The sequence below is a fragment of the Maylandia zebra genome, linkage group LG18 (assembly GCF_041146795.1).
Source record: "Maylandia zebra isolate NMK-2024a linkage group LG18, Mzebra_GT3a, whole genome shotgun sequence".
NCBI classification, from domain to species: Eukaryota; Metazoa; Chordata; class Actinopteri; order Cichliformes; family Cichlidae; genus Maylandia; species Maylandia zebra.
In genome coordinates, this window is record NC_135184.1 from 23,829,639 (window position 1) to 23,843,704 (window position 14,066).

At 40.5% G+C, this 14,066-nt stretch overlaps 1 protein-coding gene across 2 annotated transcripts in view; it reads left to right on the forward strand.

Moving 5' to 3' along the window:
- The first annotated feature begins 482 nt into the window (after positions 1 to 482).
- The window catches only part of st3gal3b (ST3 beta-galactoside alpha-2,3-sialyltransferase 3b), a 66,596-nt gene continuing 53,012 nt past the window's right edge, over positions 483 to 14,066 (forward strand). Inside the window, exon 1 of one of the 2 annotated variants that reach the window (XM_076876994.1) lies at positions 483 to 501. The gene's annotated coding sequence lies outside the window, so the exon portion shown is untranslated. Of the gene's footprint in view, positions 502 to 672; positions 693 to 14,066 lie in introns of those variants that run through there. The other variant, XM_076876995.1, reaches the window with a different exon arrangement.

Sequence of the window (14,066 nt, forward strand, 5' to 3'; positions counted from 1 at the left end):
GTGTTTTTAGTTCTTTTGTAATTTTTGTATTTTGTCGAGTACTTGAGTGATTTATTTTATGGTTTCTAGTTTTGATCCCTTGCCCCTCATGTTTCCCTGTGCCCCCTTTGTTCTGTGTAAAGTCCGCGTTTCTTGGTCTGTGTCTTCGCATGTTTTGAGCTTCTTGTGTTTCAGGATTTCCCTCTGTGTATTATTTATCATCTCTAGTCTTTTGGTTCTTTGCCTTATGGTTATGTCTCTGTGTTTCTTAGTTGCTGCCTCTACTGTGTCAAGTTCGCGTCTCTGTGTTATACTTCCTGTTTTACTTTGAAGGTCCGTGTCTTATGTGAATGTGTCCTGCTTTGCTTCCTTGTCTCATCAGTTCTGATTTCTCCCAGCTGTGCCCTCCTTCTGTGTCTCATTCCCCTCGTTACTTCCCAGTGTATTTAAATCCTGTTTCTCTGAGTCATTTTCGTGTTGTCCCTCAAGCTGTGTGTTTCCTTGTGTGCCTTGCTGCAAGATGTAAGTTTATATTTTCCTAGTGTAGTGTAGTGTAGTGTAGTGTAGTGTAGTGTAGTTTAGTTTTGTATGCTTTTCCCCTGTCAGCAAATAAAGCTGAGTTTTTTGGGTTCATCCCTCGAGTCTGAGTGCCTCTTGGTTCCAACTCGTGCCTGCCACACAGCACTTCCTGACAGCCTTGGCTGCATTTTTAGGTAAACAGCTGCAAAAAACTTTGTTTGCATAACTCGGTTACTTTTTTGAAGAAGTAACGATATAATTAATTGCCCGACATTGGTCATTATATACTGTGTTTTGCAGACAGCGAGTTACAGACTCATAATACAAGTCAGAGCTTTATAAAATATATATATATATATATATATATATATATATACACTATGCAAGTAACCCTGGCGGAAGGGGTTATAATATCTTATTCATATAACCGTTATATGAATAGGATGAGGGATCTATGGATTCTTCAATACCCAACATCCACAATGACAGCAAAACAACTAGTAGCTCAGTGCTCCAACATTCGAAAGAAGGGACTGCTCTCACAGCTAGAGATTGACGAGGTACAACATAAATGCTACGGCAAGGGGGAGCCAGAACGCCAGGTCAGGGGGGAGATATCATCCCCCCCACCCGAGATTGGGTACCAAGTGCGATAGGAAAAGGATCGTTGAGTGCGATAGGAACTGACCTGAAAGATAGGATCATGGCCAAGCTTGAAACCTGGACCCCCCTCCGTAGCCGGTTACCAAGATTACGTGAAGTACCTGAGGGTACTTCATGTAATCTTGGTCTGCTAGATGATGTTAATGCAGCACTACGGACGATACCTACAGCCACGATTACCGATTCTGCTGAAAAGGGGTGAAGAAGCTGATATTTGTGTTGAGAAAAGTTTAAAAAAAAAGTTTAAGTGTTAGCTGAAAAAATCTGATAAAAACTGCAGAAGTAGTTCCACGGCGAAGAAAAAAATGGAGCAACTAGAATAAAGTATAAAGAATAAAGAGATACAGGAATAGGAACTCAATAGTGTGAATGCCTTCACACAATAAATTTCCATATTTTGAAACGAGTTTAATCTTTAATGACTTTCTGTTCTGATTATATTTACTTCATGTGGTTCATGATTTGTCACGTTATAGGGCTTTACCCACATCCATCAAGTTTTTCTATCTTAAATGAAGATTTACTTTTTTAAATGATTAAAAGTGGCTTTGTAGTTGATATGTATTTCATACTGACCTTATTTTTAAGTGTCCCTACTGCATTATTTGATTATGTACAACTTCTAACTTAATGTGTTTCACATAAAGGCAGCTAAACTTATCACCTGCTACACAAAAGAAATGCACGACCCACGAGTGAGCGGCCCTTTTTTGCCTTGACTTTTACATTTTTATACGGCATTAGTTTTCAAGTGTGACAACCATGTCAACCATCAACCCAAACTATCGTGAATGAAAAGACTCCACTTCTACACTACTTGCAGTACAATTTGTCTCCTTTCCTATAAAATACTTGCGATACCCAAAACTTATACTTACATACTTATTAAAATTACCTACAGTGTAATTCTTTCTTGGCTAAATTAAGTAGGTAAATTGTTTTGCGTTTTAATTTCAGGTAAAATACATGGAAACTCAATATTAAACTAGGCCAAGTACACCACTAGTTATCTTATAAAGTGTCATATTAGTGTTACCAATTTTTTAGATTTTAAAGGTATGGCCATCTTTTAAATAGCGTGTATGGCTGAGAAGTAACAAATGCACATAAATGAAGTAGATCATTTTCGTCTCTTATAGAGGGTGAAGAGACTGCTGTGTCTGTGAGATGTGAGATTCTGTAGTCAGTATTTGTGCGTTTAAAAAATGTATTATAAATGTCGTGCTGTAATATTCCAATCCCAGATCACAATCATGGCACTTTCTGATAAAGTGAATGGTGCAGGGCCATTAGATCAGGGAAAGAAGATTAAACCCTTTCACTATAAAGGATTAAAAACAAGACGCTAGTTGGTTTTAGTGGGATTTCTTTGTCCACCAATAAAGGGGTAAAATTCAGGATTATCTTGGAGCTAGCATCCGGACAGCTAGCCTAAAAGATGGAAAAGAGGATTAGCCTAATGACCACCAGCATACTTCAACACATTCATCTTACCAATCTCTATCATGTGAATGTATGAAAGAATGAAGAACACCAAAAAAAGGCTGTGAACGATAAATAGTTTGAATTTATTTTGCTGACCTACTCTAGCTACCGTTAAAAGTACAAATATAAAGTTTCATAATTCGTTATGCACGCTATTTCTACCATTTGATTGGCTGCTTGGCTTAGTGTTCCAATCAGTTTTGTTTGTGGCTGTTGTCTTTTCCAACTGTGTCTAACTATTTAATACTTCTCCTTGCTCTGTTTTCCCTTCTATGCGTAGATCGCACAATAATAGACACAGAGAAAAACCCAACAATCATATGACCCTCTATGAGCAAGCACTTTGGCGACAGTGGGAAGGAAAAACTCCTTTTTAACAGAAAGAAACCTCCAGCAGAACCAGGCTCAGGGAGGGGCGGCCATCTGCTGCGACCGGTTGGGGTGAGAGAAGGAAAACAGGATAAAGCCATGCTGTGGAAGAGAGACAGAGATTAATAACAGGTATGATTCAATGCAGAGAGGTCTATTAACACATAGTGAGTGAGAAAGTTGACTGGAAAGGAAAAACTCAATGCATCATGGGAATCCCCCGGCAGCCTACGTCTCTTGCAGCATAACTAAGGGAGGATTCAGGGTCACCTGGTCCAGCCCTAACTATATGCTTTAGCAAAAAGGAAAGTTTTAAGCCTAATCTTAAAAGTAGAGATAGTGTCTGTCTCCCGAATCTAAACTGGAAGCTGGTTCCACAGAAGAGGGGCCTGAAAACTGAAGGCTCTGCCTCCCATTCTACTTTTAAATACTCTAGGAACAACAAGTACGCCTGCAGAGCGAGAGCGAAGTGCTCTAATAGGGTGATATGGTACTACAAGGTCCTTATGATAAGATGGGGCCTGATTATTTAAGACCTTGTATGTGAGGAGCAGGATTTTGAATTCAATTCTGGATTTAACAGGAAGCCAATGAATGGAAGCCAAAACAGGAGAAATCTGCTCTCTCTTTCTAGTCCCTGTCAGCACTCTTGCTGCAGCATTTTGGATTAGCTGAAGGCTTTTCAGTGAGTTTTTTGGACATCCTGATAATAATGAATTACAGTCGTCCAGCCTGGAAGTAATAAATGCATGAACTAGTTTTTCAGCGTCACTCTGAGACAGGATATTTCTAACCTTAGAGATGTTGCGCAAATGGAAGAAAGCAGTCTTACATATTTGTTTAATATGTGCGTTGAAGGACATGTCCTGGTCAAAAATGACTCCAAGGTTCCTCACAGTGTTACTGGAGGCCAAGGTAATGCCATCCAGAGTAAGAATCTGGTTAGATACCATATTTCTAAGATTTTCAGGGCCGAGTACAATAACCTCAGTTTGATCTGAATTCAGAAGCAGAAAGTTAGCGGCCATCCAGGTCTTTATGTCTTTAAGACATTCCTGCAGTTTAATTGATTGGTGTGTGTTATCTGGCTTCATAGATGTCATCTGCATAACAGTGAAAATGTATGCTATGTCTTCTAATGATACTGCCTAAGGGAAGCATGTATAATGTAAACAGAATTGGTCCTAGCACTGAACCCTGTGAAACTCCATAATTAACCTCAGTGTGTGAAGAGGACTCTCCATTTACATGCACAAATTGGAGTCTATTAGATAGATATGATACAAACCACTGCAGCACAGTACCTGTAATACCTACAGCATGTTCTAATTGCTTTAAAAGGATATTATGGTCAACAGTATCGAACGCAGCACTAAGGTCTAGCAGGACAAGCACAGAGATGAGTCCACTGTCAGAGGCCATAAGAAGATCATTTGTAACCTTCACTAAAGCTGTTTCTGTGCTGTGATGAGCTCTGAAACCTGACTGAAACTCTTCAAATAAACCATTCCTCTGCAGATGATCTGTTAGCTGTTTGACAACTACTCTTTCAAGGATTTTGATATGAAAGGAAGGTTGGAGATTGGCCTATAATTAGCTAAGACTGCTGGGTCTAGAGATGCTTTTTGAGTAAAGATTTAACTACAGCCAGCTTGAAGGCCTGTGGTACATAGCCGATCATTAGAGATAGGTTGATCATATTTAAGATCGAAGAATTAATTAATGGCAGAACTTCTTTGAGCAGTTTTGTAGGAATGGGGTCTAAAAGATTATAAGATTAAAAGATTAATATTACATCTGTGGGATGATTATTGGTAATTTTTTCTCTAATGATAAAAATTTTATTTGTGAAGAAGTTCATGAAGTCATTACTAGTTAACGTTAAAGGGATTGTTGGCTCAGTAGAGCTCTGACTTTTTGTCAGCCTGGCTACAGTGCTGAAGAGAAACCTGGGGTTGTTCTTATTTTCTTCAATCAGTGATGAATAGTAAGATGTTCTGGCTTTGTGGAGGGCTTTCTTATAAAGCAACAAACTATTTCTCCAGGGTAAATGGTGATCCTCTAAATTTGTGATACGCCATTTCCTCTCCAGCTTACGAGTCATCTGCTTTAGGGTACGTGTTTGAGAATTATACCACGGATTCAGGTACTTCTGATTTGAGGCCTTAGTTTTCACTGGAGCTACAGTATCCAGAGTCGTACGTAGTGAGGAGGTAAAATTACACTCAACAAAAATATAAACGCAACACTTTTGTTTTTGCTCCCATTCCCCATGGGATGGACGTAGAGACCTAAAATTCATTCCAGATACACAATATAACCATCCCTCCCAAACAGTGGTCACAAATCAGTCCAAATGTGTGGTAGTGGGCACATCTGCTATATTGAGATAATCCATCCCACCTCACAGGTGTGCCACATCAGGATGCTGATCTGACATCATGAGTAGTGCACAGGTGTACCTCAGACTGCCCACAACAAAAGGCCACCCTGGAATGTGCAGTTTTGTCTCACAGCAAAATGCCACAGATGCCACAAGCAATGAGGGAGCGTGCAATTGGCATGCTGACAGCAGGAATGTCAACCAGATCTGTCGCCCGTGCATTGAATGTTCATTTCTCAACCATAAGCCGTCTCCACAGGCGTTTCAGAGAATATGGCAGCACATCCAACCGGCCTCAAAACCGCAGACCTCGTGTAACCACACCAGCCCAGGACCTCCACATCCAGCAGGTTCACCTCCAAGATCGTCTGAGACCAGCCACCCAGACAGCTGCTGGAACAATTGGTTTGCACAACCAAACAATTTCTGCACAAACTGTCAGAAACAGTCTCAGGGACGCTCAACTGCATGCCCGTCGTCCTCATCGGGGTCTTGACCTGACTCCAGCTCGTCGCCGTAACAGACTTGTGTGGGCAAATGCTCACATTTGATGGCGTCTGGCACGTTGGAGAGGTGTGCGCTTCACGGATGAATCATGGTTCACATTGTTCAGGGCAGATGGCAGCTGAGAATGTCCCAGTTCTTGCATGGCCAGCATGCTCACCGGACATGTCACCCATTGAGCATGTTCGGGATGTGCTTGACCGGCGTATACGACAGCGCGTACCAGTTCCCACGAATATCCAACAACCTCGCACAGCCATTGAAGTGGAGTGGACCAACATTCCACAGGCCACAATTGACAATCTGATAGACTCCATGCGACGATGTGTTGCACTGCATGAGGCAAATGGTGGTCACACCAGATACTGACCGGTTCTGGGTCCCCAGACCCCCAATAGCGCAAAAAAACTGCACATTCCAGGGTGGCCTTTTGTTGTGGGCAGTCTGAGGTACACCTGTGCACTACTCATGATGTCAGATCAGCATCCTGATGTGGCACACCTGTGAGGTGGGATGGATTATCTCAATATGGCAGATGTGCCCACTACCACACATTTGGACTGATTTGTGACCACTGTTTGGGAGGGATGGTTATATTGTGTATCTGGAACGAATTTTAGGTCTCTACGTCCATCCCATGGGGAATGGGAGCAGTAACAAAGGTGTTGCGTTTATATTTTTGTTGAGTGTATTAACAAGATAATCGACCTCTGTTGGAGTAGCGTTCAGGTAGCTGCTCTGCTCTATGTTGGTACAGGGCATTGAAGATGATAACAGTGGGTGGATTATGTTCTTAAACTTAGTTACAGCGCTTTCAGAAAGACATCTACTTTGATAAAGTCTACTCTCCACTGCTGTGCAATCAATTATTGTAAATGTAAATGTTATCAGGAAATGATCAGACATGAGAGGGTTTTCAGGAAACACTGTTAAATGTTCAGTTTCTATGCCATATGTTAAAACAAGATCTAGAGTGTGATTAAAGTGGTGGGTGGGTTCTTTTACATTTTGAGAGAAGCCAATTGAGTCTAATAACAGATTAAATGCCATGTTGAGGCTGTCATTTTTAGCATCTACATGGATGTTAAAATCACCCACAATAATTATTTTATCTGAGCTCAGAACTAAATTAGATATAAAGTCTGAGAAATCAGACAGAAACTCTGTGTAAGGCCCAGGTGGACGATAGATGATAACAAGTAAGACTGGTTTCTGAGTTTTACTGCTGGGGTGGACGAGGCTAAGCATCAGGCTTTCAAATGAATTAAAAGTCTGTCTTGGTCTTTCATTAATTAATAGGCTGGTGTGAAAAATTGCTGCCACACCGCCCCCTTGGCCTGTGCTTCGAGATTTCTGGTAGTTAGAATGACTCGGGGGTGTTGATTCATTTAAACTAACATAATCATCCTGCTGCAACCAGGTTTCTGTAAGGCAGAGTAAATCAATTTGTTGATCAATTATTAAGTCATGTACTAACAGAGACTTGGAGGAGAGAGACCTAATATTTAATAATCCACATTTCACTGTTTTACTCTTTGGTTAGGATGTGGATACTGTATTGATCTTTCTTTGTGATTTTTTTTTATGTTTAAGTTGTTTGTTGCTGGTTTTTAGTTTGTTTTTTGTCTGTTTGGGAGCTGACACAATCTCTATGGAGATGGGTTTTTGGGGGGGTAGCAGGAGGAGAGAAGCTGCAGAGAGGCGTGTAAGACTGCAATTCTGCTTCGTGGTCCCAACTCTGGATAGTCATATTTTGGGGGGTTTAATAAATTTGTCCATATTTCTAGAAATGAGAGCTGCTCCATCCAAAGTGGGATGGATGCCGTCTCTCCTAACAAGACCAGGTTTGCTCCAGAAGGTTTGCCAATTATCTATGAAGCCCACCTCGTTTCTGGGACACCACTCAGACAGCCAGCAATTTAAGGAGAACATGCGGCTAAACATGTCACTCCTGGTCTGATTGGGGAGGGGACCAGAGAAAACTACAGAGTCCGACATTGTTTTGGCAAAGTTACACACCGATTCAATATTGATTTTAGTGACCTCCGATTGGCGTAACCGGGTGTCATTACTGCCAACGTGAATTATGATTTTACTGAATTTACGTTTACCCTTAGCCAGCAGTTTTAAATTTCCTTCAATGTCGCCTGCTCTGGCCCCTGGAAGACAATTGACTATGGTTGCCGGTGTCTCTAGCTTCACATGTCTGAGAACAGACACACCTCATAAAAATAGCTTTAGCACTGTCACAGGATATATTGCACAAACAGGAAACCTTATTCTTCCTCTCTGAAACTGTTTGAAGGTAGGATGCTCTTTACTGTGAGTTAACTTTAAATTAAGAATTCTCTTGCACAACTTGTAATTAAATGCCTCTGTAAAACCCTGTAATGCCAACTGTATCATATTTGACACAGGTTTTTGTTGGTGTTTGTTTGTTTGTTGTTGGGGGGGGGGAGATCTCTACAGTGGTCTTATCTTTTCAAACCAGTCATTGCGGCAATTATTCAATAGTTCATGCTTTATAGGGAGAGGAAAATGTTTTACTCAGAAATGGCAACTTGTTGTATTTGGCGTGATATACTATATTGGTCCTGCTTAATGTTCAGCATTTTATTTCTGGACACTGACACAGTTTTTTTGTTTGTTTGTTTTTTTTTTTTACCTGTTTACAGAAACATATTCCAATTATAGTTATATAATGGACATGGACATAATGTATAGTGTCTTAGTTTTCATTTGAGGGCATCCACATTCAAATTAGATGAAGGGTTTAGGAGTCTCAGCTTCTAATTGTATGCCACCCTCTTTTTAAATGAAAAGTAATTGGACAATTGACTCAAATGCTATGTCGTGAGGAGACGTGTGCAATTCCTTTGTTATTGTCATTATCAGTTAAGTAGATAAAAGGCGTGGAGATGAGTTGAGGTGTGGTGCTTGTATTTGGAAGATTTTGCTGTGAACAGACAACATGCAGTGAAATGAGCTCTATATGCAGGTGAAACAAATCATCCTTAAGCTGTGAAAACAGATCGTAACCCAACTGTGCATGCATTTTAACTGTTGCAGACTAAACTTCAGACAGAAAGACCCACAAACAAATAGCAACTGAAAGCCGCTGTATAAAAGGCCTGGCAGAGCATTAAAAAGGAGGAAACCCAGCATCTGTGATGTCAACGAGTTCAAGAGTTAAAGAGTTCAGGCAAAGGGTTTTCAACCAAGTTACACTAAACGCCTTTCACGCGTTTAGTGTTTTAAAGCTAAACTGCAGGTGGCTTCACATGGTTACTAAAAATATGAGTCAGTGTCTTGTTTTCTTTCTGAATAGTTGCCTGCATGTCTGTATCAGACATGCACCATTTGGATTAAAGTATCACTTCCTTTTTTTTTTTTTTAACTCAAGGGTTTTCAGTCCCATTACACAAGTCTATAAGAGCAAGCATTGTTTTCTTGTGGCTTTAGAGGTACAGTGAACTCACTGTCATATTCAAGAAAGTAGTTTGAGGTGATTTGAGTTTTGCAACTTGGTGCGTTATCCTGCTGGAGGTACACATCAGAAGATGGGCCCACTGTGCTTATAAAAGGATGGACATGATCATCAACACTGCTGTCCTCCACGTCGTTACACAACAAGCAGCCTGAACTGTCGATGTTGATGTTGTTTACACCACATTCGGAGCCTACCACCAGAATCTCTCAGCAGAAATCGAGACTCTGTTTCTTGTTCTTATCTGACACGAATGGTCTTCTGCTGTTGTTGCCTGTCTACTAGTGATGTGCGATACCACTGATTTCCTTTCCGATCCGATACCAAGTAATATTCAGGGTGGTATCGACGATACTGATCCGATACCGATACTTTGTACAAAACGGATTTTATTTATTGTATCTCAAATTATAGCGTCATAATGATTACAGGACATCAGAATACCTTCTTCTTATCACTTAATAATGCAGAGTTCATCATATAGAAATAAAAAAACTAAAGTTGTGCGCTATTTGAACACCTTGCCTGCCTGGAGGACTAAAGGACTCCGTGAGAGACTCTCACCCTAGCAGCACCTGTCCCTCTCCTCCTCTTCAGTTCGCCTCAACATACGCTCGTCATATTTTGTGATATGATTTACTCTGAGGTGTTTGACAAGGTTAGTGATGTTGCCACAACCATACATGCCAACCCTCCCGATTTTTCCGGGAGAATCCCACCTTTCTCCAGATTTTCCACCCGGACAACAAAGTTGAAAAACCATATCGCAGAATTCATAGCGCGGCCCAGCCAATTCCAGTTTCCAACAATGACGGCAGCGACTTAGTTTTAATATCACTCTTATTTCTCTTTCTGGGTCGCAAAAAAACTTTTAACATATTTTCAGGTGAGAATGTAGCTGTGTAAACTTCAAATATCTGAGCCGACCGACACATCGTCTTCAAACCCCCGCGGTCTTTCACCACTCGGGTTAAACATGATGTACAAGTCACTTTGATAACTTAAAAATGTTCTTGTTTGGCTTTTTCAGTGTTTTATTTGTTCGTGAGTAAATCGGTTTGGCTGAGATTAAAGTTATTAGATTAGATTAAATTAAATTAAACTTTATTATTCCCTCGGGAGGGTTCCTCCGGGGTTTTCACACAGCTGAATAAACGTCAAACAGAAAACTGATTAAACAGAAGAGTTTACGTCAGTGTCCGGTTATATTTTAGACAGCAAGGAGCAGACGGCAGTTTCACTCCACCGAGGGAGCTCGTGACGTACTACCCGGCTTTCTTTAGACCGCGAAGGCCGGTCCTCAGGTGGAAGCAGCCTCTGAATTTGGACACCCCCGCTGTTTCCGGGCCGGCCAATAATAACGGTGACATTTAACGTATTTTATCCGATAAATAAACCCTGTAAAATATATTTATCCGCCCAAACAGCCCTTTTGAATGTCTCCCTAATTCTGAGGTCTCAAGGTTGGCAAGTATGGCCACAACACCTCACTTTTTTTACCACATTTATTGCAAACCACGGCTCAGCTGTTTGTGGAGGTAAAATACATCCGCACAATTACGCTCAGCCATTGTTGTGAGTGCGCGCGCCAAGGGGCTGCGAGACATTTATACAGCCGTATTTCGCACATGACTATGAAAGGCGGAAGAGGAAGTAGTTCCTTTGAATGTAGGCAATCCGAATGTTATAGTTTCTTTCCACTGTGTTCCTGTTAATGACAAACTACAAATTTACTCTAAATTACTAAAATATCGATATTTTAATGTGAGGATCGATTCTAGAACATAAATGATTGGTATCGGAGGAATCGATATTTCAGGATCGATCCGCACATCACTACTGTCTACTTCATGGTTCAAAGTGTTGTGCATTCAGATATGCTTTTCTGCAAACCTTGGTTGTAACAAGTGATCTGTGGCATCAACGATGCATTTTCATTCAGCACGGCCACTCACTGAACCATAGAGGTGTTAGTGTGGGAAACTCCCAGTACATCAGCAGTACCTGAAATATTCAGACCAACCCATCTGGCAGCAACAACCATGACACATTTCTTTCCCACTGATGCTCTGTTTCAACATTTAGGAACTTTTCTGTGAGAAGCCTACGTGCCATAATGCTCCAAGTTTCTGAACTGAAACAATGCCAAGCAAAACATGATCCGATCAGGTCCTTTGTCTTACAAGTACATCATGTTCAGTCCTTGCCACAACTTGCCCAATGTTGCCATTTCATATTTTTTCAAACTCCCTCACAGAAAAAGCTTAGCTGCATTTCTGCAGCTGCAGAGCAGGGGACCAGAAATATCACGTATGTGGTTGTGTACTCAGAAACGGGGTGGGGATAGGAGGATACCAGAGACAGAAAGTCTAGATTTCATATGTATGTAAGCATGTGTAAGTCCCATTACAGGATGTGAAAGTGGCCGTCTATCTGACAACTAGTTTTGTGAACGAAGCTGCTAGAGAACAAAACAGGGAGCCATGGGTTAATTTTGACTTCCAATACTAAATATTTTTAAATGGTTTTAAATGGTTTTCAAGTATACTTTGTCAAATTGTTTATGGTTCTTGTTATTTTGGCTTTATTACAGATATTAAATCATATTGAGATTATATGCTGTTACGGTGATCCTCTACAGCAGTTTTTCTGTTTCATTCTTCTTCCAGTTGGTGCCTCATCACTATGCAGCAAACTGCAGCATAGTGGTTTCTCCAAGGGTCTACTTTGTCCGAGTCACTTTATCACATGACAGATCAATCCCCTAATCACCTGAGCAATCTTGTGTATGCACAGTGCATACACGTGCCAACATTCTGAGTTCGAGCCCCCAGCTCTGGACGTCCATGCTGAGTAAATGCTATCTTAATGGTGTATATATGTACTTAAAAGTAAATGCTTGTTGCCTCAAAAAAATAAAGTTCAATGATTCAGTGATTTATTTTATAATTTTATCCCCTGGCTTCCAATTAAATACGACATTGATTTAAATATCCTGCTGCTTACCTATAAAATCATAAATAATATCGCACCTTGCTACCTTATTGATCTCCTTAGCGTGTATACTCCCAGTAGAACACTGAGATCGTCTGACAAATTGCTCTTGGTGCAACCTAGGTCACGGCTGAAAACCAGAGGTGACAGTGCCTTAGCTTCAGTCGCACCTAACCTCTGGAATAACCTCCTTCATACTATTCGCGCATCTGACTCGATCCAGACCCTCAAGTCTCGATTGAAAACCCACCTTTTTAGCTTAGTCTTCCCGGCCTCCTAGAGCATGCCTTTTAAGTGTACTTTCTCGCCCTCCCCTTTTCTTCTCTTTTGTTTAGATTGTTTTATGGATTTTATCTTTAAATCTTACTTGCTCATCTACGTTCTTGTATGCTTGGTTAATCAATGCCTCCCACCTGCTAGCTTATCTGCTTTTGTACTTTGCTACTGTTTTACTGGATTTTGTGAAGAACTTTGGCTACCTCTGGTTTTAAATGTGCTATACAAATAAAGTTGTATTGTATTGTATTGTATTATAAGCTTATTGGTGTGACCCTCTACAATAATCCCAGTTTCACATGTACGCCTTGGGAACATTAATTGCCATAGTCTGAATTAGACTTCTTTCTACCATAGCATTTCAGTCATGTTAAAGTCTGGACCAATGACTTTCAATAATATATGAATGATACATATAATATATAATATGTTTTTACAGTCATTGGTCTGGACTTTTGACTGGGCCATTGTAACATGTTGATTCTTCTCCTTTTCAGCCATTCTGTTCTAGATTCGCTGCTGTGCTTGGGATCATTGACCTGTTGACCCAGTTTGGGTTTTTAGCTGTCGGACAGTTGGCCTCACAAAAGAATATAACATAACAATATAACAATATAAGATACTCAGGTCCAGTGGCTGCAAAAAAGGGCATCCCCTTTACCCCAATCACCCCTTTTCTTTTAGCCAAATGAGGCGTTATGCGCATTATGGAGAAATATCTGCAGTTTGGTCTCATCTATCCAGATGACATCCAGAAGTCTTGTAGTTTGCTCTGATGTAAATTTTCAAAGTTAAGCCATGCTGCCAGGTTCTTTTTAGAGAGAAGAGACTTTCTCTTGGTAATCCTTCTAAGCAACCTGTACTTGTTCTGTCTTTCTCTTAATGTACTGTCATGAGCTCTAACATTTAACATGCTAACCGAGGCCTGTAGAGACTGGGATGTAGCTCTTGGGTTTTTGGCAATTTGTCTGAGTATTGCACGATCTAACCTTGGAGCTGATGTCCTTTCTCATTATCAAGACACACCTGAATGCTCCAGGCCAGCAAACTAAAAAAAACACTTTGCTTTTCACACTTGCTGTTGATTAATAAATCAAGTGTATTTTGATCAGCAGCACTTTGGCTTTATTTTTGTTAAGTAAATGATAAAATTGAATATTATATGCACTGTAGATCATCTCAGGTTGTAGTTATTTCATTTTAATTCCTGTTAAGGACAAGATTTATTTTATGTCCTCAAATATAAAACCTTAAAATAACTCACAGTTACTGTGTTATGGCTTCTTGTTCATGAAATCCTGCTGTTTATAAATGTACAAAGGATCCAAATTCCATGAAATATCTGTCACAGCAGGATCTTATTTAAACAAGCTTGTGCGATGTTTGTTAACATCTAGTACGAAGGTC